Source organism: Lepidochelys olivacea (assembly GCF_965140295.1).
Source record: "Lepidochelys olivacea isolate rLepOli2 genome assembly, chromosome: 10".
Classification (NCBI taxonomy): Eukaryota; Metazoa; Chordata; order Testudines; family Cheloniidae; genus Lepidochelys; species Lepidochelys olivacea.
In genome coordinates this window covers 49,255,248-49,280,567 of record NC_140420.1, presented here as the reverse complement: position 1 = coordinate 49,280,567, position 25,320 = coordinate 49,255,248, and the positions used below count along the sequence as shown (strand labels likewise).

Here is a 25,320-nt window from a genome sequence, read left to right as displayed (position 1 = left end):
CGGAGAGAGAGGCGTGTGGGTCTGAGGGGAAAGGGTTGGGTGAGTAGGGGGTATATGAACCCGGGTGTGCGGAGGGTGGGTGTGCCTGGGCATCCGAAGACCATGTTTGTATTGGTACATCAGCAGCCCTGGGTAGCCCCACCAGCCAGCAACATCTGTAACATCAACAGCTATCCCCTGTGCTGAGGGTAGGGAGGAAGAGCAGACGTGGAGCAGTAGCAATGGATAGTCCCCTTTGTCCAGCGACTGCTGGAGATAAATAGCACATCCATGATCAGTATTAGAGGCCAGTGAGTCTCAATTGTGATGGACATGCAGTTCAGTTCCACTAAGACCTGGCAAAGCCCCGATGCTTATCCAAAAATCACAGCCCCCTTTGCCTGAGAAATTGGCTGGAGCTCTGGAGAGAACTGCCTCTCAGCTCTGGAGAGAACTGCCTCTCAGGACAGACTGGGTCTGGTTTGATCCCAAATAATCCGGCACTGTTCTACTTTACTTCCACATCTACCCCAGATTGAATCAGGAAGTGCAGCAGATCATGGGAAGGGAGCAGGGAGGGAGGGATCAAGCAAATGAAAATTATCCAAACCTCACTAAAAAAAAGAAAAAAAGCTTTGGGCTTGGCTCACATTTTGCCTTCACCCTTCACCAGCAGCAGTGGTGGGCCACTCCCCACCCAGCCAGCGGCCCAAAAGAGCCCATCTGATAGCAGCCGCTGCAGCACACCAGCTGAGGGCTGCGAGACTATGGCTGAAAGGACAGTATTTTTACTGCGAGTCCTGACCCGTCAGCGGGAAATTTCCTAGAGATGCTTTGCTGCCTGCTTGAAAGTGAAATGCACGGCTTTAATCCTCTGGTTATTCTCTCGCTCATAGAAGAACAAATTCCCTTCTGGTGTTTGAGTCACAGTCTCTCTTCTCAGCAGGTTGAGGACTCGTGTAGCAGCATCCCTGGTGCAGGAAGGCCCTTTGGACCCTTCTCCTTTTCAGCAAGTAAAAATAGGCGACTCCCGCCTGATTGATCTGCTGCCTTCCAGCTTTTCAAGGAGCGGATCTTCTTCTGTGACAGTCTCCCACCCAGTTGGGTGCCTGGTGAATCTGCTGTTAAAGGGCAAGAAGTGGTTGTTAATCACTTAAAAATAGGCTAGCCTGATTCTTAGTTTCACCAAGGGGTCTTTGCATTGCTCTGGCTGGCCCCTTGCCACCCACAGGCAGCCGGTGTGATGTACCCGAGAATTAGGCTCATGAATCTTTCCTGGAAGGGTTGCTGCTCAGTCTCATCCCACTGCCTTCCGAAAGACCCCATGGTGAGCAGTCCCACATATCCACTCTATCCAGGCCTGGAACTGAGCCAGCACTGACAGGATTTAAACACCTCACAATTGACCCACTGTGGGCTATGGCTGTGGTCCAGGCACTGCAGCCCCATGCTCTGCTGTTTCTCTGCATTGAGCCACTTACTGATGAGAAATCTAATCTCACTGCATTATACGTAATTGGTTTGCCCCATCTCTCTATCTGCCTTCCCTCCCTGCATGCTGCCCGTCCCATTTTCATGCCATAAACACATTTATCTAGAAGCCTTGATAACGGCACAGGGCTATGAGCATGATTGCTGTAGAAAAGCTCCCACCTGTCCTCTTTCGTCTCCTAAATCCAAATGACAAGAAACAGAGGAAAACAATTTTCCAAGCCCATGGCTGAGTGCCAGCTCTGATAAAAGGCCATAATTAATCTCCCCAGCTTTATTAGAATATCATTACAATTAACTTAGCAATCTTCTGTTGATCAAAGCCATTGTTCCCCACAGAGTAGAGGAGACTGGTGCTGCTGGAATTTGCATGTGCTGCATTGAGCATGGATTGTGCACTTGTTAATATCATCTAGATCCAGGTTAGTGCAGCATGTCTACCAGTGACCCTTCCAAGAGTCACAAGGCGAATTTTAGGGAGTGGAGCTGGGTGACATATTTTGGATGAAACTTTTTTTCACCAGAAAATGCATGTTTGGGTCAACTGAACCATAGCATGAATTCATGGGCAATTCACCAGATTGTTTTGGCTACAAAGAAAATATCCCAAACGCCAAAGATATTTTGTTTTTTGGTCAAAATGACTTTTTGGTTTGAATTTGTCTTCCAGTTTATTTTCTTCAGAAAAAGAAGTTTAAAAAGCCTCCAAAACCATGAAAGCAAAATGTTTCGTTTCATTTCCAGTCAATATTTAATTTGATGCCAAATAATTTGGGGGTTATTTTTTCATTTCACTTAAATTTTTTAATTTTGGGTCATTGTGAAACAATTTTTTCATTCAGCCACCGAGCTGAAAAAAATGGTTATTCTTGCACAACTCTACATGGGCAAGTGTATTGAGAGGCCGTATGGCCTAGTAGATAAAGCCCGGAGACCTAGCTTCACAGCGTTTAAGGACAGAAGGGACCATTGCCCCTGGAGCATCTCAGGAATGGACTTGTGATGTGAGGAGGCACAGCCCCTCACTCCAGGAGGGTGGTAATTTGCTGCTGGACTCTATCAACTGTAACCCCATTCTCTGGGCAATCCTAAACCTCTGACTGCCAGAAGCCAGGAGGGGAAGACAGGGTGGATTGCTCCAAAATTGCCTGCATTGTACATTCCTCCTGCAGCTCTGGCACTGGCCTCTGTCAGAGACAGGATACAGGGCTAGATGGACCATTAGTCTGACTCTGTGTGGCTGTTCTTAACAGCAAATCACTACCCTGCCTCCCGCTAGTTGGAAGGTTGGTTGGGGATGAGCCAAGACTCCACCATCCTCCAACCAGCCCTTCCCATCTGCTCTAGGAGGCAGTAAATGGAGGTGTCACACCCTTTATTCTGCAGGCCAGGACTGAAGGTTTGGGGAGCATAGAATGATAGAAATGGAGGACGGGATGGGATCTCGATAGGTCATCTAGTCCAGTCCCCTGCACTGAGGCTGGACTAAGTATTATCTAGACCATCCCTGACCAGTGTTTGTCTAACCTGCTTTTAAAAATCTCCAATGATGGAGATTCCACAACCTCCCCAGGCAATTTGTTCCAGTGCTTAACCACCCTGACAGTTAGGAAGTTTTTCCTAATGTCTAACCTAAACATCCCTTGCTGCAATTTAAGCCCATTGCTTCTTGTCCTGTCCTCAGTGGATAAGGAGAACAATTTATCACCATCACCTTTTAAACAATATTTTACATACTTGAAGCCTGTTATCACATCTCCCCTCCTCAGTCTTCTCTTCTCCAGACTAAACAAACCCATTTTCTTTCAACCTTTCCACATAGGACAGGTTTCTAGACCTTTAATCTGTTTTGTTGCTTTCCTCTGGACTTTCTCCAGCTTGTCCACATCTTTCCTGATGTGTGGTGCCCAAAACTGGACACAGGACTCCTGCTGGCCTTATCAGTGCTGAAATTACATCTTGTGTTTTGCTTACAACACTCGAGCTAAAACATCCCAGAGTGATGTTTGTTTTTTTTGCAACAGTATCACATTATTGACTCATATTTAGTTTGTGATCCACCATAACCCCCAGATCCTTTTCTGCAGTCCTAGACAGTCCTTTTGTATGTGTGAAACTGATTGTACCTTCCTAAGGGAGTACTTTGCATTTGTCCTTACTGAATTTCAGCCTCTTTATTTCAGACCATTTTGCCAGTTTGTCAAGATCGTTTTGAATTCTAATCCTGCCTTCCATAGCATTTGGAACCCGCCCATCTTGGTATTGTCTGCAAACATTATAAGTCTACTCTCTTGCATGTTCAAGAGCATAATGGTGTGTGCGGGGGAGGGCGGTGGGCATTATTTCCCATTACGCCCCTGAATAGACATATAGTCCAAGCTACAGTCTAGCCCTCAATGACCTAAATTGTACCTGCAGATATTGTGGGTGCAAAATTGTGCCACCAAGTTGCACGAAAAGGGTGGCTGGGGCTTAAAGGTCTGGTGTTATCTGGGGCTGTTTCTAGCAAGCAGACATCTACGCTGTATTCAAAAATGTGATGCTAAGCAGCAGAGAACACACCTGGGAGGCTGCATTGCATAAGTCCCCATCACATACACGTCTTCAGCGGCTGCTTCTGCGAGCCAGCCAAATTGATTTTTTCCCCTTTAAGTGAAAAGAGCATCAAAGCATTTGTTTTGAAAACAAAATGCCCCAATTTCCTGTAGTTGGCAAGAAGGTAGAAACCAGACCTGATGGGGCTCACTCCTGTGGAGTGCAAGGACCTGATTGGGCTCTCATTTGCATCTGTGTAGATCAGGAGCAACACATCAAGGTTAATAGAGCTACCCCTGTGTAAAAGTGATGTGCGAGCAGAACCAGTTCTCAAGCATCAATTGCTTAGCAGTCACTTTAAGCCATTTTTCAAGCCACTCCCTCTTGCAATGAAGGGTGAGGCATTTGAACATCTCACTCTTTTTTTTTTATTAAATCTCATTCATTTAGATTGTCACCACATTAGAGCCCTGGAATAAAAAAAAGGAAGGTCCAATTTTGGGGCTAATCAACCTTGCCAGTGTCCCTTTACCTGCCACCAAGGAAAAAGGAACAGCTGTTCCAATCCATTAGCTCAGTCCAGATATCACTGATAACCACACAGCTAGTCTGCAACCCTTATTCTGCTGCCTTTACCACAAATCCTTAACCCTTGAGAGGTGGGAAAAATGGAAATGGTTTATTTTTGAGCTGTGAATGGGATTCACACAGTGATGGGTGCCATAGTGTATCAGGGTGTTGGTGTAGAAGCACCTAATTAGCTCCTGCCCTGTCAGCTCCAATGAAGGGAAGCAGATTGGGGCTGATGGAAAAGGCCTGATGCCTGCCTGAGGATTGGCAACATCTGCTGACCTGACAAGCCAAGGGCTATAAAGGCTAGGAGGGGGTGGAGTGGGTTGTGTTGTGTAGTGTAGTAAGGGAGAAGCTAGCTAGCGACTCAGCAGAAAGCTGGCTCTGCCTGTAAAGGAGGTAACCAAACTTGTAAAGCTTGTATATAGATGGACATGGGTGGTGGGACAACATTAAGTAAATAAAGACATGGGTGTTGCACAACCCTGAGGCCTCTCTGAGCCTTATTGGTGAGGGCAAGTGGGCCCTAGGAAGAGGGGTGGTTTGTGAATCCTGTTACACGTAGGTATTTGTAGATGTTAAAATAAGCAAGCCACCGTTGATAGAGAAGGGCTGGGAGTTGTAGTATAGGTAACATGGTGAAGCTATCCTAATACTGTGCCTTTAAGAACTAGCTTTTTAGCTGAACTGCTATCCCCAAGTGTAAGTGGATTGTCCATCGTGTGCTGTCTTTTAGCCAGGGCTGGATGGCTTTCTAAGAGAGATGTTCTCACTCAGTCAGAAGTTATAGTCTTGATGCAGGAATTACTAGATCAGGTTCTCTAGCTTGTGCTAGGCAAGATGTCAGCCAATGGGCCCTTCTGGCCTTATGAATCTACAAATGTTCTGTTGACCAGAAAATTCTGTTGATACTCATTAGTTGATTGTGTTGAACTGGAAAAGAAGGGTGTTGTTTCTTTATGGCTGTGGTGCAGTTCTGTGTGTCTGTCTAGTCTGGGTTGCTTGCTATGAAGTTGGATCAAAAGGGGCTGTTAAAAGAATCAAGCAGGAAAGGTAAAATAATGACACAGACAAGTCATGGAGGAAGCAATGGAGAAGCTGCTTGTCTGGCTTCACCCAGGCTAGAATAGTTTACTTTCCCCTGGCCAGATCAAAGGGGAGAGTAACCGCTTCTAGATGCTAGCTTGCAAAAAGGGAGGGGGTGAGTGCATTGTCAGAGGATTGGTGCTGATGGCTCAGACACAGAGTCAGAGGGAGCTTGCTGCAAGCATGCAGTCTGCCTTCCAGGCCAGAGCCAAGAGGGATCCGCCTAGCTGAGCAAGGACAAGCTGGCAGGTTAGGGGAGAATTAAATGTCTAAGCTTTGCTTTGCCTTTTGAACCTAATGTACCCAAGTACTGTCTGCCTGTTGGCTAATAGATAATATCTTGTTTGGGGAAGGGTGTCCTGTGTCGCCACAGACAGTTGCTGGTTACACACTCCCAAGAGTCTCCCAGCAGTGGCCCAAGTTCCTTTGGCCCTGCTGAAGAAGCCTGGGTGAGAAACAGAGGTGCAGAAGTCAGGGACCCAGTGTGGGAGTCATGGGGCTCTCCCTTGAGAAAAGGAGGCCTAGGATCTGGGGCTAAGAGGGATACACTCCCAGAAAGGCTCCCCAAAAGCTGTGGAGGCAGAGCCTGCCCTGTGGTATGACAGCCACTGAACAGAGCAGACTTGTTTGCATTGTAACAAGTATTACATATTGTCTTTCATACAATACAGTAAGAATTGTCAAGTCTCATTAGTGCCATGTTAAAGCACTACCTTACAATGAGAACCCCTCTAAAACCAAAGGGAGAATTACATTTCAGGTGGATCCATTGAAATGAATCAAAATAATACTTAAGAGTACTGTGCATTCCCCACACTCCAAACAAAATCATACATAAAACCAGTTGCAAAGCCCTTTGAAATGAATTCCTGAGGAAGGCATATCTTTGTTAAAAGGATGCCTGTTGGGAGAACAAGAAGATATAAATGCAACCACAATCTGATGTGATAGTCTTACAAGCTGGTATACAAACCAAGGGGAGTTAAACCAGTATAGCGGAGGGTGGCAATGCCCCACATTTTCAAAAGTACCCACTAATTCTGGGTGTGTCTATTGTTGGAGAGCCAGTGTAGACACCCCAAGTCTGATTTTCATTCCCAGCCACTGCAACTGCAGTTATGGTTGATGGGAGCTGCTCAGACCTACATGGTGCCTCAAACTCATTAATGAATTTATCCTCCCAACACCCCATGAAATGGGGAAGTTCTACCACCTCCTATTTTGCCAGTGAGGAAACAGGCACAGAGAGAGTACGTGACTTGTCCAAGGTCACACAAGTACCTTCTTTTGTGGAGACGCTGAATCTTGAGTCTCAGAGGCTGCCCAGCTGGCACCATTTGGCAGCATTGAAGTTTGCTTCAAAACCCAATGATGGGCGTTCGCAGAGGGCAGTGAGAGAGGCTACAGGTTTATGGCCTCCCAGAGAAGCTCCTCCTCCTTAGGGGAGGACAAGGAAAGATGGAGTCAGGGAAATGAATGATCTTGTTTCCATGGAATGCGGGAGTGGCTCCCCATTGGACAGCCAGCACTCTCTGTACTCATCTCTGCGGGAAACATTCTAAATGGGCCAGCCTGGTGGCGTACACAGTTTCCCTGTGGGGAACCTAAGTTTTGGGTCTGAGCTACCATGGTTGTCGGCTTAGAGTATGCGTTTCAGCCCCTTGCAGGAGAGAGCGCCTCGTGTGACTCTCAAATCCCCTTCCTGAAACCAAAAATGCCACTGATGCTCTGTGGAGGGTGGTTTGTCCACTCCTCTGCCAGGCAGGGTGCCACAACTAAAGGATTTAATGCCAGGCCTTCCTATACTCCCAGTGAAGTCAATGGACAAACTCCCGTTGGCTTCAACAGGCATAGGAGACCCCAGATCCTGCATGCTTGGATGGGGGATATTGATCAGAGTTCCAGGCCAGCTCTTGCTAAGTGGTCTCTGAATGAGACTCCAAGGCTGACTGTCAGGCTCTTAGATATCAGTAATTCATTAAGTATCACCCACGGTGTGCAGAGCACTTTAACACAGACGGCAGCTGGAGAAAGGCTCATTCACAGGGAAAGCAGGAGTTGAATGAGTGGTGACAGTCAGTGGCTTGTTGTTATCTTCATGATTTCTCCTCTCGTCCCTTCAGCATCACTTCAGGGAGGGAACTGGGATTAACAGACCCGTCAGAAGATGTGAGTTTTAAGGAGATAATTTTCCCCTTCTTCCAGAAAATGTCTTCAGGTTTTCAACAGCCCAAAGCAATGGAGGCAGGTGACCCACTCACCTGTGATAAACATGTTGTTAAATGGAGAGGCTAGGGAAGGAGAGATTCATGTAATCCTCTGTGAGGGCCAATAGAAGGTCATCAGCAGTGTGTAGAGCTGCTTCTTTGCCTTTATTTAAGGCGAGCTGCCCTAGTTTCCTGCTTTCAGTGGACTCTCTAATTATCCTGCAGTCTTTGTACTGAGCTAATTAGTTTAGCAGCAATCAAGCCTGGGGAACCTTATAGGCTTGGGAACTAAGGCTAGGTGGTAAAGCTGGGAGGGAGGGAGGGAGTGCCTGGAGGATGGTGAACTGATGGATGGTAATTGGCTTGTAATGGGGAGGGTGATGGACTTGGGCAGATGTTGGAACATTGATGGATGATGGCACTGGGGAACGGTGACTGACTAGGGACAGGTGATATTTCAGGGTAAGGGTGATCCTCTGGCTGAGTGTAACGACATGGGGAAGGGGGATGAAGTGGCAGGAGGTAATGCGGTGGGGAATGGAGATGACCTGGGGAATGGAGGCAAGTTGGTGAAGGGTGATGGGCCTGCTTGAGAGAAGGGACACAACACAGCACCGGGAATCAGGCCTGGCTGCTATGTTGCACAGGTCATGGGCTGGTGGGACTCCCCTTCCAACATGTTTACAGAGTTAACTGGCTTTCCCAGCCAGAACCAGAACACCCATGAAAGGGAAGGGCAGAGAATCAGTAATCCAGCACCCTGGAGAGAAAGCCAGCAGCGTGTAGAGCTTCTGGAGAAGACTCCCCAGGCTCCAGTCAAACTGCATTTGAAAGGGACCTTCCTTTGTACCCACCAGAGACCACTCGGCCTTGAACAGCTGGCTCTCTGGACTGGTGGAAACACAATGCCAGCCAACTTCCGAATTGTTCTCGTAGGGTGATGTGCCCTTTGGGAGGTTACTGAGCAATGCTGAAGGAAGTCATTCTGAGCACAGACCATGCAGAAAGGCTGGTATACTTAGCTTGGGGCTGGTCAGTACATTGGTTCCAATATTAAATGTTGATTTACAGCAGTCTTGTACCTGTGAGTAAAATAACCTGCACTGAACTAATAACAGTATTCCACCATGTTCCTGTGTACGCAACATATTGTAGCAAACTGGCTGGGCTGTGCGCGTACACATGTATGCCGCTACTCCCTATTAGATGCATCAGAACTGCTTACGTGTGTGTCATAAGCCCTATACCTCACAGGTATGGGTCTGAGCTCTGAAAGCAGGAGCACATCCCATTTCTATTCCAGCTGTCCCTGAGATGTTCCCAGTGGTCATGGAATGTGGCATATTGACAACCGTGAAGTGCCTGGATGGCTACAGATTTATTACAGTATTACCCTACTGGTATCTCAAATGGTGCCATCTGTCTTCTAAACTTTGCACTTTATTTCTAGCAGAGAATTTAGTATATGTAGGTGATGGGCTGTAGTTTTAGCATATGATAAAGCCCTGATGGGAAGTGTAGTTTTATTGATTTAGCTATTAAAGTGCTGCTGGAATAAATCTGGTAACTTGAGTGAAATGTCTTATTACTTGGCTCCTACCTGGCATCTGGTGAAATCACAGAAACCTGTCGATTTGCCCGAGCTGGGGTTAAAGGAGGAGGTGATGTGGCAACAGCTGCTGTGACACACAGCTTTCACAGACCATTTCAAAACCCAGCACCTGCTCCTCCCCATTTAGTTCCACAGGATTCAATTCATGGTTGAAGTCCAACCCCCCATTGACTTCACTGACTTTACACTGCTGTTGCTGAAATTTACCCCAAGTGCTTCTGCAAAGCACAAGACTTTATGGGAGCTGGATGTCCATATTTTAATCATGGTTTTATTGCTTAGTGCTCAGATAATGCTGGTTTTATAGGGAATGCAGGATATCTTTCAGGAAATGATCTATTCCATTGCTACATATCCACCCCTTTCCAGTCAAAACTGGGCTGCCTTGAATCCTGAGGATTATGGAAAATAAGAAAAAGGCCGAGTAAAATGTATTGGGTTTAATCTATAGTTTTATGATTTACTGAAATTTTATCATACCCACTAGCTACAGCCATACAACAATAGACTCCCCCTTCTTCTGTTAACAATGTTTACAATAAATAACTGGAGGACGTTGGGGCTGGGCATAAAGAACATCACAAAGTTCATGACCCAGAAAAGATTCTAGTCCCAAGCGAGTCCCTGGTCACCTCTTTCAGTCATCCACCTGTCCACACTCACGCTTGATGGCGCAGATGTGTTCGCAGGGCTCTCTCTCTTGCACTGAGCCCAGGTTGTCTCCTAAGGGAGATGATTTAGCCTGCTGAGCTTGTGTAACTCCTCTGAAGACAACGGACTGAGCTTGGCCCACTTAAACATGGCACCCATGGCCAAAATGGCCCTTCCCACCATTCTTGTGCAGCATGATGGAGGCTGGTTGGATTGTCAGGCTTCCAAAGTGGGTGGGTGGGATGCCGAGCAAGGCCCCAAGCTGTTGGAAGGAGTCAGGCTATGTTTTTCTTCCCCTGTTGGCAGGGCTGAGTGGGGTGGGTTTTGAGCAAGGAGGTATTCCATGCCCCTCTGCTCTTGCTGAGGGAGTCGGGTGCAGGGCTGATTGGTGAATTGCCAAGTTGGCATGAGATGCAAAGTCCCTGCAGTAGAGTCCTGATTGGTCACTGGCTTTGCCTGTGCTTAAGAGCAGCTCTTGTGCTCCAGACACAAGCAATGTTAGTGCTGTGTATTTTGCACAACTTGCATAGGGCCAAATTCCGGTCCTGTTGTAGCCAGTGCCCACACTCTTAAGCGATTTCAGCAGGTCGGGATTTGTAGAGGAGAAGATGGTGATTCCCTGGCTGCCTCCATTTCGGAGTGAAGCAGGGACCTGGATGGAAAGTAGCTGGGTCAGGCTCAGTACAGGTTCGATGGCATGATGGTGCCTGGCAGGGCAAAGCATGTGAGGACATGACAGGTGCTGTGATGTCATTGCTATACTCTCTCTTCACTCCTGGCCTGTGGCTGGGAAGGTGCTGCAATAGCTGGAGGGCTGGCTGGGCTTGTCCTTGTCTGTGGATTCGCTCTCCATTGAAGAAAGAAAAGGAGTACTTGTGGCACCTTAGAGACTAACCAATTTATTAGAGCATAAGCTTTCGTGAGCTTGCATCTGATGAAGTGAGCTGTAGCTCACGAAAGCTTATGCTCTAATAAATTGGTTAGTCTCTAAGGTGCCACAAGTACTCCTTTTCTTTTTGCGAATACAGACCAACATGGCTGTTACTCTGAAATCTCCATTGAAGGTGGCTCTGGACAAAACGGGGCTGCGCGGTTCATGCTCTGATCTACACCCCCACCAGGCTCCACCTAGACTTTAGCACCGTGTTGCTCTGGGGTCAGGCTCCTTTCTCTGTCCCTTCCCAGTGGGCTGGTAGCACAGATTGACTTTCAAAGAACACAAATGTTGGCAGCCCAAAAGCTCTCATGATACAGGACCAAGTGCCAAGACTCATTGGTACCAGCGGGCAAAATGTGAGTTTGGGAGAGGCTTCTGGGTGAGAAGGGAATACAGCTCTGGGGATGGTGGAGGGGGGAAGAAAGCGGGGAGGAAAGAAAAATAATAAAACTGAGACAGAAAGCAAATGCCATGGGCCCAATCCTGCTTCCATCCAAGAAGCTCAGTGGGAATTTTTGCCATTAACTTTGAGAACAGGCTCAGGCCCCAAAGAGAGGAGATGAGGCGGGGGCATGGCTAGGAACTAGAGGTGTGGGGAGGGAGCTCAAGAGACCAGGGGGAGAGAGACAGACAGAAAATGGTCTCTGGCAGGAGAGAGAGAGAGAAGCATAGAGGGGAGGAAAAATGGGAGGGAGAAGAAAAAATTGACCCTGAAGCAGAGATAAGAGCAGAAGGCTAGTTAGAGAGAGAACTGCTAAAATTAAGTGTGATAAGTGCTGACAGAAAAGGAAAACAAGGAACAAACCGGAATGGATGCAGCTAGAGAAGTGAAAAGCAGGAGGGGCACGGCTGGGGCCTGGTTCCAGCAGAGCCATGGGCTTGTGGGCATTTCCTGGAGCCCCACTGGTGCTGTGCCGGGAGTGCTCTGCGCCTGGCTCCCAGTTACACTAAGGCTCTACCCATGCCATGCCCCAGCTCCTGTCATGGGGGGTGGATGGAAGGTCTGAACTGCATTATGGGTGTTTTCTGCTGGACAGACTGAGGTAGCTGTGAGCTGCACAGGGGCCAGGCAGCCCCTGGAATGGGGACACAATATGGGGCCTGCAAAGGGGGACTAGAGCTGCCTTCCCTCCCTTCCCCAACCTCAGGAGCTGAGTGTCTGAGCATCAGGCTGTCAGGGTACAGGCTGCTGGGCTGCGTGGCCTGTGGAAAGCCTCCCTGTGGGGTAGTGTAGTTGGGCATTAGCCAAGGCCAGGCAGCAGTGCCTGTCAGGGATGCCCAGAACAATTAGCCAAGGCCGCTTCCTGAACTATGCCTAGTATGGGCGCACCAGTGCCTCCCGGCCCTGGCTCCTGCCCTGTGTCCTCAGTGCTCTGTACGCCATTGCCTCTGCCTGCTCCTTCCCACCCGTGGGGTTCTGGGGGCTGAGAAGCAGACGCAGGGAAATCCTGGTTCATGAACAGAAGTCCTCTGTCACCCCAGCTCCGTTCAGGGGCACTTAGCTGTGAGGGACATTAAGCTCCAATGCTAGTGGTTAAGGCCATTGGCTCTAAACCCGGCCTTGCTGCTTTCCAGGCCCTAAGTCATTTTCACAGCCAGGCCGGGAAGTGGGGGGACGCGGGGGCTTGCCTTTCCATGACAGGAGGGTAAGTGCTCCAAGCTAACTGCAGAGACGCCGAGAGCCCTCCAGGCCTTATCTGCAGTTATCATAAAGGAGACTGAGCAGCCATAGGGATTTATGGGTGGGTCAAGAAGCCCGCAGTCATAAACGTCTCTCCTGCATGGCGCTCATAACTCTTCAGTTTGCTCTTGAGGATGGAAGGGGCAAGCTCGTAACCTCCTTCAGGGCCTCCCGCCACGGACCAGGGGGGATTGGGGCCATGCCAAGCCAGGTGTGGGGGGGAATTGGAGGGGGGAGAGAAGGATGTGTATTAGGGGAAGTGTGGTACAGTGGGGAAAGGAGGAGAGTGAGCGGGAAGCGAACGGAAAGGGCCAGTGTGCAGTGGCAGGCCGGTGGTAGAGGGCTGATCTGGCTCCCATTGCACCAGCACAGGGCTTTTGATCAGACGATGACAGATGCTAGAAGAGTGTCGTGGCGCGAAATGAGAACAAAAGAGTGAAGTAGGAGCACAGGAGAGTGCAGAGATGGATGTGAGGGGCCGTTGGTGTGGCAGGCAGGCCTGAGTGGGGAGGGAGGAGAATGGTGCTCTGCAGAGGCAGTGCCTGGACTATGCACTGCAGTGTGGCTGTACCCACAGCCACAGGGATCCGGGCAGTTCTCACCCCCCCACCCCACCCTGCTAAGTCCTGACGTGCTCCTGGCCTTGGCTCGCAGGCCTGGGCTCTGGGGTCTGCTGCTGCCCTAAGCGCTGGGCATGTGAGAGCAGGATTTATCAGCTGGTCTCTGGGGGTGGTGATTGGTCCAGGAAGTGTTTCCATTGCTCCCTCGGGGTGGCCCCATGGGGGCGCCCAAGCTCTCTGTGTGGTGGAGGGAGGCAGGTAAGCAGCTTGGAGCAGGATTGCTGCAGAGGGTGCTTGAGGCAGAGGACTGCCTTGGGGGATCGGGGACTGGAAGGAGCCGGAGCCCCTCACACCAGAATGCGGGAGGGGGTATGTGCTCAGGCCTCATGCTCAGTGGGGAAGCCGATGAGCACAAACACTTTAGCTGGCCCCCGCCCCGTTTCCTGAATGCCCCACTGCATAGCCACTGCATAGCCTCTGGAGAATCCAGGCAAGGCTCCAGGATGTGTATGTGGGGGGTGTCTGGGGCCCTCCTTGAAGGACCGAGCAAGACCTTGCCCCACTGGCCCCCAGTGCCTGATTTTCAGCCGTGCACGTCCATGACCTTGCGGAAAGCTGCTGCCGGGCTCATGCGCTCTACAGGCCAATGCGGCTGGAGGTGGCGGCACCTGCATTATGGCCTGAAATTTACAGCCTTTTCTTTCTTTTTTTTTACAAGGCACATAAATGTCTCCAAAGCAGGGGAAATAATGAGCTACTTGAGACAATGGGGCTGCCTTGGCTGGCCTAGGCTAAGCCTTTGCTTTGAAAGACACCTGCCCTCAAACAGCCCCATGCCCCCTTGGCTCATGCTGCCATAAACAATACCCGGGGGGGCAGCCCCAGCTTTCTGGCTTTCAGTGAACCAAATCTCCAGCCTTTGCCATGTTGCTGTCTCAGTTTTCCCTGGCTTCACGCCCACTAGCACCCTGGTTAGAGGAGCCCTGCACACCTACTGGTGGCTGCATACTGCTTTCTGGCCCTGTTGATCAACTCAGTAGATACTGCTGTTGATTGCAGAGCATGGCAGGAAGGGTGCTAATGGGTGCTGGGACAAATTGTATGGGGGGGGGAATAGGTGCTGAGATCCATTGAACCAAACTGTAAACCCTGTATAGGCTGGAAACCATTTCAAGCCAGAGGGGTGTGGTAGCACCCATAGGGCTGGAACCAGGGGAGCTAAATGCAGCTGGGGATGCAGAAGCTGATTGCCCAGTAGAGTCAGTGGGAGAAATGGGTATGCACAGCCTCGCCACTCTCGGTGGCTGCTGCTGTTTTGGGCACAATACAAAAGTAGCAGCAGCATCGCACCATTGGCCATATTCTGGGGCTGGTGTAGTGAGGGATGGTAAGAGGATTTAGTCTACGCCCCACCAGTTCCCCCCAGGAATTTCCCACTCACCCCCAGTCAGATTTGGCACTGAGCTTGGAGTTAGGTTTTTTTGCAGGCCTCTGCAGCGTGGCCCCTGGAATGCCTGTTAAGATCTGCCGGGTGTATCTCACATAATCAATTCCCTGCGATCACAGGGTTCTCGGGCACTGGTGGCCCTCTGTTGGTCTCTTACACCCTGCTATTGCACGTCACAGTGCTGCCCCCTGAGGTCACTGGGCTCAATGTAAAGGCATGTTTAACATGGGTAACATTCAATGGCCTGTGACATACAGGCAGGCACCCTGGGTAATCTAATGGTCCAGTCTGGCCTTAAACTTCATGAGCACGTGCCCAGCCTGCCTGGTAGGACAGCATGCTGCGTAAGGGGAGAGATGTGAGCTGGGAACTGGGTTGTAAAGGGCTGATTTCGCTGCCAGCCTCCGGCTCCTCCCTTCCCCAATCCAAGGCCAAATGAAGTCTATGGACAGCAAGGCTGTGAGGCAGACAGAGTAGGTGTTTGCCCTGTCTGCTGCTGGCCCCTTTGTCTAGCTTTTGGTTCCCTTCTGCCTGGGGCAGGCTGGCCAGGGCCAGAGTGATGGGGGACAGGGACGACCCCATGGGCCCAACATAGCCCAGTATAATTAAGCTGCCCAGCACAACACACGCCCTTGTCATGTCATTCTAATGGATTCAGATGCCCAGTCCCGGTTTTTGGTACAAAGAAGTTTTTCTGGTATCAACCTTGATGCTCAGCAAGGTGAGGCAGCCTCCTGGCAGGAAGCAAAGGCAAGGCGCACAGCAGGTGTGCACCTCTGCAATGGACACGCCTCTCTAAATTCCTTGTTTTCTTTCCTCCAAGCTCCCAGTTTATTTCACTACCTGCATCACATTTTGTCTTGGTTCGCTAACCAGGCAAATAAGTCCCCCAACAAATGAGTTTTACCACATGCAAAAGCCTGGGCTCCAGCCCCCTGCTCACTCTGTGCCCTGATGAACTGTCAGGAAGAATAAATTGTAGATTTCAGCAATGGTGCAAGTTTTATTCTTCACATCACAGCCAAGAACATTGCCCAAGCGAAGGAGCCCTGCCCACCCCAACCTGCTTTTCTTCTGCTCCCTCTGTCTGCTTTGATCATGCAGCACCTGTGGGGGAAAAAAAAAATCCAGGTCGCAAAGTCTGGAAGGTTAAAAAGGCAGCGTGGCTAATAAACTGCTTGGTGGGGCAGGGGGAAGAGCCAGCGACCACTGGCCAAACTTGGTAACGAGCCATCATTAGCATAGAATATCAGGTTGGAAGGGACCTCAGGAGGTCATCTAGTCCAACCCCCTGCAGGGCCAATCCCCAATCTTTGCCCCAGATCCATAAATGGCCCCCTCAAGGACTGAACTCTCAACACTGGGTTTAGCAGGCCAATGCTCAAACCACTGAGCTATCCCTCCCCCTAGTCACAGAGTTTGGAGTTGGGCATGGCTCAGGCACTGTGACTGAAGAAGCAGTTTCTGGTCCACGGCGCTGGTTTGGTGTCTCGGAGGGTCCAGGCTGCCTCACCCTCCAGCTTGTGTGAGGGAGGGGCAAGCATGGCAAATGCTTTGTTCGTTTTTGTTTAATAGGAATTTTATTCCTGTGCAAAACTCTTGGCGCCATGGGCGGGGGGGGGGGGGGGGGAGCTTGTTGAACTGCTGGGTCAAGCCGCAGGCGACTCCCCCTGACATCCTAAATGGTGACTCGTTTTAACGAGAGCAGGCTGGGGCCTGGATCACAAGCTAACCCCCAGCCCTGTGTTACTGTTAGCACTGCGCCAAGCTCCAGCACTGACCCTATGGTGCCTGTGAATTTTGGGGGAGCTCCAGTCCAGAGCTGGCAACAACTGCAATCTTCCCAGCTGCTCCCTCATCAGGCCGCTGCATTCCTGCTGGGGCCATGGGAAGGCAGGAGCCCAGCTTCAAGGGCCCAGAACCGGCTATAGGCAAGTGTACAGCCATCTGAGGGTACAACCAGCCAATGTGTAGGGTGACCAGATGTCCCAGTTTTATAGGGACTGTCCTGATTTTTCACATTTGCTGTCTGGTCACCCTACCAATGTGCCACATGCGTGTAGGTGGCGTGCCACGTTCATCCTTCGCCAGCCAGTCCCTCTCTGGCTAGCTAGCTAAGCGGCTCTTCCTTTCCCCATTGGCAGACCCGCCAGCCTCTCCACTGAGCTCAAGGAAGCTGGCATCTTTCCCCATGGCTCTGCAGTGAGAACGGAAGAATTGCTTTTCATCCTTCCCCTTTAATCCCTTTCCAGGAGCTGGCCTGAGTCCCAAAAAGCGTCAATAATTAAGTCAGTCTCTGGTAGGGATCAGGGATAGGGGCTGATTAGCTCTGGCATGTCTTGTATCTTGCTGAGGCAGCACACAGGCCCCCGTGCTCCCATCTGTGCCCAACTAGGTATTGTGCTGGGGCAAAGAATTGCAATCATGGCCCAAAGGGCGCCCCCTGGGGGCAGTGGTGCCGCCGACCTGGCCCACGGCACTTCCTCTGCTGCTGCTGGAGGCGACGGCGCTGTGGCCAGCTCCGTGGGACTGTGCTGTTTATCTCCAGCCAGAACAATAAATCAGAGCCTGGCTCAACAACGCATCAGGATTTTATTAAGACGGTATAAACAAATTATTGGGTATGCGAGCGACGCAGTCTAGCTCTAGGGAGAAGGGCGAGCAGCAACGCTATCACACAGCCCTCGCAGACAAGGAGTCGTTCTGGCAGCCCTCACCCTGGCTGCTACTAGCCCAGCTCTGTGACCAACCCCCCCCGCCCCCCCCCCCCATGGCATGCTCTTTCCCAGCCTTTACGGGGAAGGGCCTTTACCTTCCCAGCCACTGAATGGCACTTCCCCTGGGACCCCCCACCCAGCCACTGCACTGTGCTTACCTTGGGACCCCCCCTCCACCCATCCATGGCACTGCACTTATCGTGGGAAGCTGCTGACAGATATCTGGGCTGTGCTTATGCCCCTGGATATTTGTCTTACCCACATGCCGCATGACTTTGGTTATGCAAAGTCAGACAGTCTTTGGGTTGCGAGGGGTGGCTAGACTAGGACCGTATAATATCTGCCAGTAGCTGGAGAACACTTCCTGAATGCTTGGTTGGGTCAGGTTTTGGCTCCCTGGTGTGACCAGGAAAGGCCTGTGCCATTAGCCCAGTGCCTGTGTTTGCTCTGTGAGAGGAGTGCCTGAAAGGTTGTTGGCTAAATCTTTCTGGCAGGATCTCGGAGCACATTACCACGCGAAGGCAGTGTTCTTAGCTCCATGTTTCAGAGGAGGAACAGGGTGGCCCAGGGTGATTAAGGTAACCTACCTCAGTTACCTGGCAAGTCTGGCAGATGGGTCTCCTGACTCACAGGCTGCTGCTTTACTACGCTGCACTGGCAGGCCCCAAAGAAGGACACGTGCAGTTCCTGGAACACGCGAGGAAAGGCAAGAGTCAGCTGCAGTTAGTCAGTGCTCCCAGCTGGAGCGGTACTTGGTTGGTGCCCCTTCTTCAGGTTTGGGGGGGGGGGGCATACAGGCATAACTCCAGTTCTAGCACTGAGCTTGGGTCAATTGGTAAAGAGTGTTTGGCCTTATTCTTGGTCATTTATAATGCGCAGTCCAGATTAGTCTTAGGTTCTTCCAACTGGGTCTACAGCGACGAATAAAGGCCTACATTGCGTGCCCAACTTGAGTCACCTTAAACGGGTCTGGTTCTCAAATGGCTTGTCACACTTCTGAGCATCCAGCCCTTTCAAGGGCTCTCAGGTTGGGTGCCCAAAAACTGACACTGCTCCAACTCATGAGCCAGTTGCTTGTTCAGCCCTAGAGCCATCTGGCAAGCATTTGTCTGGAAGAGCAGCCGCCATTTGGGCTGGTAGTGGGGGTTTGAGGCCTGCAATGGGTGAGCGTGCAAGAGCGGGTGAATGGAAAAGCCACAGAGGAGGCCCACACCACTGGTGGTGTATGTGGTATGTCACCATTTGTGATCATGACCCCCCGGGCCAGCATTCTGAGCACAAAGCCCAGGGAATGGTGGGTACCAGGCCGGGCCTGCAAAGTCCGAGTGTGCAAATCACCCCCCCCCCGCCATCAAAGAAACCGTTATTTGTTTTTAAGCTTTTTTTAGAAGAGCAAAAGACTTTGAGGCCATCTGCTTGTCGGGATACTGCCATCTGCAGCAAATGCCAGCTGCAGCAAATACCTTTGGTGGTGGTGGTTTAATCTGTGTGTGTTGAATTAGGCCTTTTAATTACAGTATTAAAAAGGCTAACTGGAAATCAATTATACAGCCCTTTCAAACTGCCAATGTTAATAGCCAACCAGGAACATGGAGTCTATGGCATCTGCTTGGGAATGTCTGATTCCGCTGCTCTGATGGGCTGATGCTTTAATTATCCACAGCCTGAAGGAAGGGCCACTCCAGGCAGACTAGAGGTTTGGGTTTAATCTTTCTTCTCTCATGGGGGCACAAGGACATCCCCAGAAAGGAGTGGGAGCTCTGCCTCCTGCTCCACTTGGGCACTCAGGCAAAAGCCAGTCATGATCTGGCTTTGAGTAATTTAGCATCACAACACCCTCAGTTAGTATTATCAGCCCTCCCCCAACAGAAAAATGGGGAAACTGGGGTGCAACGAGGCAACATACTTTGACTGAGGTAATTCAGCATGTCAGTGGCAGTGTAGCCCATACAGCTTAAGTGTCCTGGCTCGCCAGCCTTTGATCTACCCATCAAACGCTGCCTCTCAATCTTAGTGGCTCTTACCTCTATACACAGTAGCACCTTTCTTCCCCAAAGGAGCCTAAGCGCTTTACAAATCGTGCAGCCAATCAGCTAATTTGCCACTGAAATGCAGCTATGTCTGGGGTGGGACATGGAAGCAGCTTAGCAGTGCCCTGCAACACTACCCAACAGCTGAGAATAGGAAATGAAGCACCGACTGAAACTGCAGCAGGGAGACACAGCAGCCTGGCCCCAATTCTGTGCGCAGGTGTGCTGAAACCCTCCCATTCGGTAATGGCGAGAAAAATCTTTAGCACAGCATGGCTCGCGGGTGGCAGTTACATTTTTGTCTCTAAGTAAAGCGCTGAGCTGCTGACGGCATGGGGAGCGGGCCTATATTGTGTGGGAATATTTTGTGCTCAGATTGGCCCGAGGGACAATTAAACCAGTACCATTTCTGCCGACATGAACCATCTGGCATTACAAGGAGAGCAAGATGTGGCCATGGCCCTGCCCCTGCTTCCGAGCACCCCTTAACCTTGCGGACCATCAGAGCTGGCCTCCAGCTCTGTAATGGGCTCAGCCAACCTCCTGTTCATAGCGCTGCTGAATGCTAGGGCCTTGGCGGAACGCCTGGATCCAGAGTTCGGTGCGGGCCGGAGAATGGAGCATGGACAGTAACAACGGTAGAGTGATTCTAGGAGGGATTAAGGTTAAATGAGGTCTGAATATGCCCAGGGTGGGAGAAGCACTGGTGCCCCACAGCGCTGCCAGGCCTCTGTGCAGACAATGGGCCTGCCAGGGTCGGTGTGCTCACATTGCAAGGATGTAATATTGCTGCTGAGCTGTCAGTTGGCCTTGGAGCTGAAGTTGCCAGGAGTGTCTCTGCCACTGAGGCAAAGCTGCCCAATGAAACCCTACAAAAGGGGTGACCCTTTGCCATTGGCCACGATGCTGCTGCTACTGACCTGCCTATGTCTGCTGTCTTGCAGGAGGAGCAGTTCATTGAGCAGCCACTCTGCAGTGCGGCAGACCTGCCCCAGTGTGCAGCCTTGCCCGCAGACCAGGGATGAGGAATCCTTGCAGCCCCATGTCCCAAGCACTGTGGGGGCATTTAAATTAGGGTTAGGTCCTGATATTCCAAGGCTCCTGCCCCTGGATTTAGTTTGTATAGATGCTAGCTATCCAGTGTGTTAGCCTGTGCCTAGCCCAATTGCTGAATGGCTGGAGTACACTGTCCAGGCACTGGACATGGAATGACGGTTCCATTCACCTTGCTGCATGCTCACTGGAAGTGCTGCTGGGAATAAAAAGGTGACACTGGATCATCTGGCAGGAAACAGCAAGCATGGGACTAGGAAAGATTTCAAAGACAAGCTGCAGTCTGTAAAGATTCATTTACCAGATCTGAGCTGTCAGGGCTCGTTTCGTAGCTATAATAATAATAATAACAGTGAATTAATACATCACACGTTAGCACCTTTCAGCCATAGACCTCAAGGCAGTTTACAAAGGCAGGCAGGTCTGATTAGTTCCATTTCCCACCTGGGGGACACCAAGGCATGGAGGAAAGATGTGACTTGCGGAGTCAGTGGCAGGGCTGGCAATAGAAGATAATCCCCTGTCTTGTGTTGCAATCCGGGATCAAATACCTTTAGTGATTCCTGGCTTGTATGGACACCCAATGCACCAATCCAACGTGGCACGGGGAATGTAGGGAGGGAGAATGTAATATTCCAAGCTGCAAGTAGATTGGGACACCAGGTTTAACTTCCCAGTTGTGAAAGGGCCATTAATGACCGTGAGTGCTGAGTGCTTTGGCTTGAGATGATCTATGGAAGATGTGCTAGGTCTGGGCTTTCTTGGGACTCTTTGGATTTTATCTCGTTTCTCTGGGGTGAGGTGATGGCCCAACGTTTAATGTCAGAGGCAAAAATGGCAGGAGAATCTATGTTGTGGTAGAAGCATAGTGAGATCACCCCAAAGCCTGGCTGTGAAGGATACCCAGAATATACTCATTCACGGCAGAGCTGAAATGTATGAGGGACTCATCTGTCACAGGAGGCTGCAGAGCCCTAGCAAGGCTGGGAATAAGATAATGAACTTCCCCACCCTGGGCAGCATCATGCCAATTTCAACAGGAACAAAGGGAGGGGGAAATGACTGAGGCTTTGAGACTAAGGTCCAGAGAGAGAGAGAGGCAGCACTGACCTCACTCCTGGGTTCCCATCAGCTTAGGTCACAGCCGGAGTGACACTGGAAATCTCATGGCAGATCATTAAACCAGCTAATAATTCAGCCTGGTTGGCGCTGTCTATGTCGGGCAGGCTGAAGCCTGCAAGAGCAGGGGTCACTACACAGCAGGGTTGAGGTGCATTGGCAGAGCTCTGTGGAAGCCAGCACTGGATGGTAGGGCAGGAGCGTAAGCGTGCTAAGGCCGACCACCAGTGCAGCAGGGATAGTGCAGGGTAGGGCTGAGGTGCATTGGGAGAGTCAAGCGAGGAGTCTACAATAGCAGGGTACTGCAGGCAAAGCATTTGGCGCATTGGCAGAGCGGTGTGATGTCTGTGGCTGGCAGAACTGCGAATCAGATGCAGATATTGAGCAAGACCCACTGCAAACTTACAGCATGCTGCCAGCCATCACTCTATAACCAGCAGAGGGGCCCCACGGACACTGTAAAAGCTCTGCTTATGCTCAAACCTTTGGTCGGTGCTGATGCTCCCATATTTCTCCCTTGCATTCACCTCTCTACTGGTGGCTGCTGCATTCAAGGATTAAGTTGGAAATTTCATTAGCCCCGTTTGATACCTCCCCACCTAGCCATTGGCATGATCAAATGCAGGGCACAGCCCCTGCGGTCACTCTGGTCAATGAATGCTGTGCTGCTGGTTTCTCCATCTCTTCCCTTTGCGTCCTCTAGGTTTGCACTATTTGATTTCCCACCTGTCTCTGCTCCTCCATCCACACCTGCCAGTTCTCTTCTGGGACATTTCTTTGGCAGACTACCACAAAGTGGACAAGTTATTTATTGATGTATGAATTTTCAATGGTTGGTCTGTTTCATGCTCTGATTGTGGAGTGCCATCATGAACTGAGCTTCTCTCTTCATTCACAAAATGGGTACCACACAGCAATGCAAGCTGCCACCTACTGTAAAGCTGAAGCCTCAAAGCTTTAAAGCTCCAAACATTTTTCGAAAGGACTCATTCTTCAAAAGGGTGGATGTTGCCTCACTCCATGGCTCCCATGGCTGACCTAGGGCTCAGCTCCAATGGGATACCCATTTAAAGTGACAGGATGCTATTAATAATCTTTCCCTCTCCTTGGGAGCTGAGCAATGCAGACAGTCTCTTCAGAAATGTACAAATGAGAATCATAAATTCCTCCAAAGGCCTAGATATTGGGATAAACTGAATGGGGGAAGGTCTGAAGCTTGTTTGATAAAGCTTTGTTTTCAAAGCTTACCTTAAAACATATCTTCTCTCCTTGTCTCTGGGCCTCTTAATTTCTCTCTCCCTCTGCTTTTGCCCTTCTAACCCGATGTTTTAATTTATTCACCATACAATGTCTTTACACCCCTGCTTGCTGTAATTCACACCATATTCTCTACACAGTATTCCATTCTGCTGAGCGTTCTGGGACTTTGCTTGTATGAGAGGCACCCAAGTAAAGTTGCAGAAATCTCAGACCTGTCCCCCAGGGGGCACTCTGAATAGAACCTCAGCACGCAGAGAAAAGGGGGCAAGATTTGGCTATACAGGTCAAGGGACACAGCTACAAAAGCCTTCTGGTTCCCGTGTATGGTGCGCACCCACACCTGCTATTGGAATGCTTACAGGGACCATTACTTGAGGAAGAACACACCTTCTGTAGCACAGACTGGCTCTTAAACACCCCTTCTTCTTTAAAATAACCCAATTCTATCCAATGAAAACAGAGACTCTTTCAGACCCCCATGGGGTTAATGCTAGCACCCAGGAACGATGTTATTGTATAAATAGGCTTGGAAGGATTTAATTTTTTTTATCTGTAAATGTCAGTAAACGTCAATTTCACTGGACCCATACAAAATGAGGAAACCAATATTTTCATTCATGATGCTCTAAATTTACAGATAGGCAAAGTAAGAAAAAAGGCAGCTTGAGAACCTAGAGTGAAACTCCAGTGATTTAGGTTTTGAACAAGGCTTGTTACAAATGGACTAGCGAATGGACAGTTAAAAAGAGGTGGGATTTGTTGATTTAAGGCTATTTAGTATATTGTGACAATTTGTTTTAATGCTTATAAAGCTTTAGCTTTTTGAATCTCAGTAGCAACTGACATTAAATAATTGCCTGACTCTGCAACTGAAAATTTAAATGACTTAAAAATAGCGAAATGTAGTCAAACCCTGTAATTTTGTGCAACTGTAAATTTAAAAATCTAAAAAAGGGCTTAAAATAAACATCAATATCATCTGTCAAGATTATAAAAGAGTAAAAATTGAATTCTGCCAAGCCTATATATAAACCATTAGGTGCCCAGCTACTCGTGGTGCTAGGCACATCAGAGATAAATACATAGGTTAAATAGCTAGAAAACAGCTTGCATCACTCCTACCCCACTGCTGCCACTCTGCACTTCCCAGACTACCCTGCTCACATGCCCCCCTCCTGTCACCAGCGTTTGGATCTTCCAGCCAAGATCTCCTGCCTGTTTGGAAGCTAAAGTCCCAGGGAAATGCCTGAGGGCTTGAGAGAGTAAGTTAAAAAATTCAGCGAGAGCCATCACCAGCATGGGGCTCCGGGAACCTGAGAGAACGTCAAGGAGTTCCCTGCTGTGGTGGGCATAGATGGATGCTTTGGCGAACACTTTCCTTCTGGTGAACAGAGGGGGCTAGGAGTACGGGTACCAGAGTATGGGTTAGGTGGCGCAGCCTTTCCATCCCAGCCCAAGTGCCGACTTCTACCCTCCTTGCACCATTGAAGTCAATGAGAGGTTGTGTGGCTGTAACAGTGCAGAATTTGGCTCAGGGAACCTCCCCCTCCTCAGTCTGATTTCACCAGTCCCAGCTGGAGGAAATCCATTCTCTCTCTGCCAGCAGCAGAGATGCCATTAGTCACAGCCCTGGGAACCTGCTCTCTGTGCCTGACTCTGACCCCACTTAGAGCCGTGCAAATCAGGAGTCATTCTGTTGAGGGCAGGGGAGTTACGGGAGGATGAGGCCAGAGTGAGAGCAGCATCAGGCCCCCTGTCTGACAGCAGGTCCAACCGACTCCATTATTCACAGCTGCAGAGAAAGAGCCCTCTCCCTGCCTAACACCTGTGGAGTAATTAAATCTCAGGCCCCCTTCTACCTGTTGGTCACAGGAAAACCCCAGGCTAGCATTCCCTGAAATACCTCCAGGGAAAGGCCCAGCTGGGATACATTTCAGAGCAGTGGCACCTAACTCTGATAGATTCTCCAGTCTTTGGTTTTAACTGAGTCTCGCCTTTGTCAATTAGCAGAGGGGAGAAGCCCAGAAAGGCTGTTCTGTTGGCCAGGGAATGGGCTGAGTTACAGACTGTTTACTGGTATATAGACACAGCCGAGCTGAAATCCAGGTACTGACTAGCTTCCCCAGGACTAATGGAAAAAGGGTGTAGAGCACTTTGAACCTTGAGCTGCCCAAAGGGAAAGGCCTTAGCCTAACTGGTGATTTACTTTTTATCTAAAAAGGAACACCAACAATTTGGGCTGAATTCTGTCTGGACTTATCCCCTGGCAAGCCCCTTCAGAGGTGTAACTGAGGGCATCAGTCCCAGCAGAATTTGTTCTTTGCTCTCTGCTGAGCCAACAGGCTTTTCGCCAGTGCAACTGGGTGCTGGCTCGCACTCAGAGCT

General features: G+C 50.0%; 1 protein-coding gene across 1 annotated transcript in view; it reads right to left on the bottom strand.

Annotated features, from left to right (window-relative positions):
* Positions 1–15,739: 15,739 nt before the first annotated feature.
* LINGO1 (leucine rich repeat and Ig domain containing 1) overlaps positions 15,740–25,320 on the bottom strand; it is a 471,260-nt gene continuing 461,679 nt past the window's right edge. The window contains exons 7-8 of the transcript XR_014713453.1: positions 18,061–18,160; positions 15,740–15,863 (exon numbers count right to left, since the gene is read on the bottom strand). The gene's annotated coding sequence lies outside the window, so the exon portion shown is untranslated. The remainder of the gene's footprint in view (positions 15,864–18,060; positions 18,161–25,320) is intronic.